A 4,911-nucleotide genomic window follows, 5' to 3' on the forward strand; every position below is an offset into this window, starting at 1 on the left:
CTGGGAGTTGGAGTTCTCTCCTCTTATACCTCCTCCTGTAATGTCCTCTGATATCCCATAATAACAGCCTGGACATGCTGGTAGTTGTAGTTCTCTCCTCTTATACCCCCTCCTGTAATGTCCTCTGATATCCCATAATAACAGCCTGCACATGCTGGGAGTTGTAGTTCTCTCCTCTTATACCCCCTCCTGTAATGTCCTCTGATATCCCATAATAACAGCCTGGGCATGCTGGGAGTTGTAATTCTCTCCTCTTATACCTCCTCCTGTAATGTCTTCTGATATCCCATAATATTAGCCTGGATATGCTGAGAGTTGTAGTTCTCTCCTCTTATACCTCCTCCTGTAATGTCCTCTGATATCCCATAATAGCAGCCTGGACATGCTGGGAGTTGTAGTTCTCTCCTCTTATACCTCCTCCTGTAATGTCCTCTGATATCCCATAATAACAGCCTGGACATGCTGGGGGTTGTAGTTCTCTCCTCTTATACCTCCTCCTGTAATGTCCTCTGATATCCCATAATAACAGCCCGGACATGCTGGGAGTTGTAGTTCTCTTCTCTTATACTCCCTCCTGTAATGTCCTCTGATATCCCATAACAACAGCCTGGACATGCTGAGAGTTGTAGTTCTCTCCTTTTATACCTCCTCCTGTTATGTCCTCTGATATCCCATAATAACAACCTGGGCATGCTGAGAGTTGTAGTCCTCTCCTCTTATACCTCCTCCTGTAATGTCCTCTGATATCTCATAATAACAGGCTGGACATGCTGGGAGTTGTAGTTCTCTCCTCATACCTCCTCCTGTTATGTCCTCTGATATCCTGTAATAACAGCCTGGACATGCTGGGAGTTTTAGTTCTCTCCTCTTATACCTCCCCCTGTAATGTCCTCTGATATCCCATAATAACAGCCTGGACATGCTGAGAGTTGTAGTCCTCTCCTCTTATACCTCCTCCTGTTATGTCCTCTGATATCCCATAATAACAGCCTGGACTTGCTGGGAGTTGTAGTCCTCTCCTCTTATACCTCCTACTGTAATGTACTCTGATATCCCATAATAACAGCCTGGTCATGCTGGGAGTTGTAGTTCTCTCCTCTTATACCTCCTCCTGTAATGCCCTCTGATATCCCATCATAACAGGCTGGACATGCTGGGAGTTGTAGTTCTCTCCTCTTATACCTCCTCCTGTAATGTCCTCTGATATCCCATAATAACATCCTGGAAATGCTGGGAGTTGTAGTTCTCTCCTCTTGTACCTCCTCCTGTAATGTCCTCTGATATCCCATAATAACAGCCTGGAAATGCATTGGAGTTGTAGTTCTTTCCTCTTATACCTCCTACTGTAATTTCCTCTGATATTCCATAATAACAGCCTGGACATGCTGGGAGTTGTAGTTCTCTCCTGTTATACCTCCTCCTGTAATGTCCTCTGATATCCCATAATAACAGCCTGGACATGCTGAGAGTTGTAGCTCTCTCCTCTTATACCGCCTCCTGTAATGTCCTCTAATATCCCATAATAACAGCCTGGACATGCTGGGGGTTGTAGTTCTCTCCTCTTATATGTCCTCCTGTAATGTCCTCTGATATCACATACTAACAGCCTGGACATGCTGGGAGTTGTAGTCCTCTCCTCTTATACCTCCTCCTGTAATGTCCTCTGATATCACATACTAACAGCCTGGACATGCTGGGAGTTGTAGTTCTCTCTTATACCTCCTCCTGTAATGTCCTCTGATATCCCATAATAACAGTCTGGACATGCTGAGAATTGTAGTTCTCTCCTCATATACCTTCTCCTGTAATGTCTCCTGATATCCCATAACAGCCTGGACATGCTGGGAGTTGTAGTTCTCTCCTCTTATACCTCCTCCTGTTATGTCCTCTGATATCCCATAATACCCGCCTGGTCATGCTGAGAGTTGTAGTTCTCTCCTCTTATACCTCCTCCTGTAATGTCCTCTGATATCCCATAATAACAGCCTGGACATGCTGAGAGTTGTAGTTCTCTCCTCTTATACCTCCTCCTGTAATGTCCTCTGATATCCCATAATAACAGCCTGGGCATGCTGAGAGTTGTAGTTCTCTCCTCTTATACCTCCTCCTGTAATGTCCTCTGATATCCCATAATAACTGGCTGGACATGCTGAGAGTTGTAGTTCTCTCCTCTTATACCTCCTCCTGTAATGTCCTCTGATATCCCATAATAACAGCCTGGACTTGCTGGGAGTTGTAGTCCTCTCCTCTTATACCTCCTACTGTAATGTACTCTGATATCCCATAATAACAGCCTGGGCATGCTGGGAGTTGTAATTCTCTCCTCTTATACCTCCTCCTGTAATGTCCTCTGATATCCCATAAAAACAGTCTGAACATGCTGGGAGTTGTAGTCCTCTCCTCTTATACTTCCTCCTGTAAAGTCCTCTGATATCCCATAATAACAGCCTGGACTTGCTGGGAGTTGTAGTTCTCTCCTCTTATACCTCCTCCTGTAATGTCTTCTGATATCCCATAATAACAGCCTGGAAATGCTGGGAGTTGTAGTTCTCTCCTCTTATACCTCCTCCTGTAATGTCCTCTGATATCCCATAATAACAGCCTGGACATGCTGGGAGTTGTAGTTCTCTCCTCTTATACCTCCTCCTGTAATGTCCTCTGATATCACATATTAACAGCCTGGACATGCTGGGAGTTGGAGTTCTCTCCTCTTATACCTCCTCCTGTAATGTCCTCTGATATCCCATAATAACAGCCTGGACATGCTGGTAGTTGTAGTTCTCTCCTCTTATACCTCCTCCTGTAATGTCCTCTGATATCCCATAATAACAGCCTGCACATGCTAGGAGTTGTAGTTCTCTCCTCTTATACCCCCTCCTGTAATGTCCTCTGATATCCCATAATAACAGCCTGGGCATGCTGGGAGTTGTAATTCTCTCCTCTTATACCTCCTCCTGTAATGTCTTCTGATATCCCATAATAACAGCCTGGATATGCTGAGAGTTGTAGTTCTCTCCTCTTATACCTCCTCCTGTAATGTCCTCTGATATCCCATAATAGCAGCCTGGACATGCTGGGAGTTGTAGTTCTCTCCTCTTATACCTCCTCCTGTAATGTCCTCTGATATCCCATAATAACAGCCTGGACATGCTGGGGGTTGTAGTTCTCTCCTCTTATACCTCCTCCTGTAATGTCCTCTGATATCCCATAATAACAGCCCGGACATGCTGGGAGTTGTAGTTCTCTTCTCTTATACTCCCTCCTGTAATGTCCTCTGATATCCCATAACAACAGCCTGGACATGCTGAGAGTTGTAGTTCTCTCCTTTTATACCTCCTCCTGTTATGTCCTCTGATATCCCATAATAACAACCTGGGCATGCTGAGAGTTGTAGTCCTCTCCTCTTATACCTCCTCCTGTAATGTCCTCTGATATCTCATAATAACAGGCTGGACATGCTGGGAGTTGTAGTTCTCTCCTCATACCTCCTCCTGTTATGTCCTCTGATATCCTATAATAACAGCCTGGACATGCTGGGAGTTTTAGTTCTCTCCTCTTATACCTCCCCCTGTAATGTCCTCTGATATCCCATAATAACAGCCTGGACATGCTGAGAGTTGTAGTCCTCTCCTCTTATACCTCCTCCTGTTATGTCCTCTGATATCCCATAATAACAGCCTGGACTTGCTGGGAGTTGTAGTCCTCTCCTCTTATACCTCCTACTGTAATGTACTCTGATATCCCATAATAACAGCCTGGTCATGCTGGGAGTTGTAGTTCTCTCCTCTTATACCTCCTCCTGTAATGCCCTCTGATATCCCATCATAACAGGCTGGACATGCTGGGAGTTGTAGTTCTCTCCTCTTATACCTCCTCCTGTAATGTCCTCTGATATCCCATAATAACATCCTGGAAATGCTGGGAGTTGTAGTTCTCTCCTCTTGTACCTCCTCCTGTAATGTCCTCTGATATCCCATAATAACAGCCTGGAAATGCATTGGAGTTGTAGTTCTTTCCTCTTATACCTCCTACTGTAATTTCCTCTGATATTCCATAATAACAGCCTGGACATGCTGGGAGTTTTAGTTCTCTCCTCTTATACCTCCCCCTGTAATGTCCTCTGATATCCCATAATAACAGCCTGGACATGCTGAGAGTTGTAGCTCTCTCCTCTTATACCGCCTCCTGTAATGTCCTCTAATATCCCATAATAACAGCCTGGACATGCTGGGGGTTGTAGTTCTCTCCTCTTATATGTCCTCCTGTAATGTCCTCTGATATCACATACTAACAGCCTGGACATGCTGGGAGTTGTAGTCCTCTCCTCTTATACCTCCTCCTGTAATGTCCTCTGATATCACATACTAACAGCCTGGACATGCTGGGAGTTGTAGTTCTCTCTTATACCTCCTCCTGTAATGTCCTCTGATATCCCATAATAACAGTCTGGACATGCTGAGAATTGTAGTTCTCTCCTCATATACCTTCTCCTGTAATGTCTCCTGATATCCCATAACAGCCTGGACATGCTGGGAGTTGTAGTCCTCTCCTCTTATACCTCCTCCTGTAATGTCCTCTGATATCCCATAATAACAGCCTGGACATGCTGGGAGTTGTAGTCCTCTCCTCTTATACCTCCTCCTGTAATGTCCTCTAATATCCCATAATAACATCCTGGACATGCTGGGAGTTGTAGTCCTCTCCTCTTATACCTCCTCCTGTAATGTCCTCTGATATCACATACTAACAGCCTGGACATGCTGGGAGTTGTAGTTATCTCTTATACCTCCTCCTGTAATGTCCTCTGATATCCCATAATAACAGCCTGGACATGCTGGGAGTTGTAGTCCTCTCCTCTTATACCTCCTCCTGTAATGTCCTCTGATATCACATACTAACAGCCTGGACATG

This window comes from Rhinoderma darwinii, chromosome 11, assembly GCF_050947455.1.
Source record: "Rhinoderma darwinii isolate aRhiDar2 chromosome 11, aRhiDar2.hap1, whole genome shotgun sequence".
Lineage (NCBI taxonomy): Eukaryota > Metazoa > Chordata > Amphibia > Anura > Rhinodermatidae > Rhinoderma > Rhinoderma darwinii.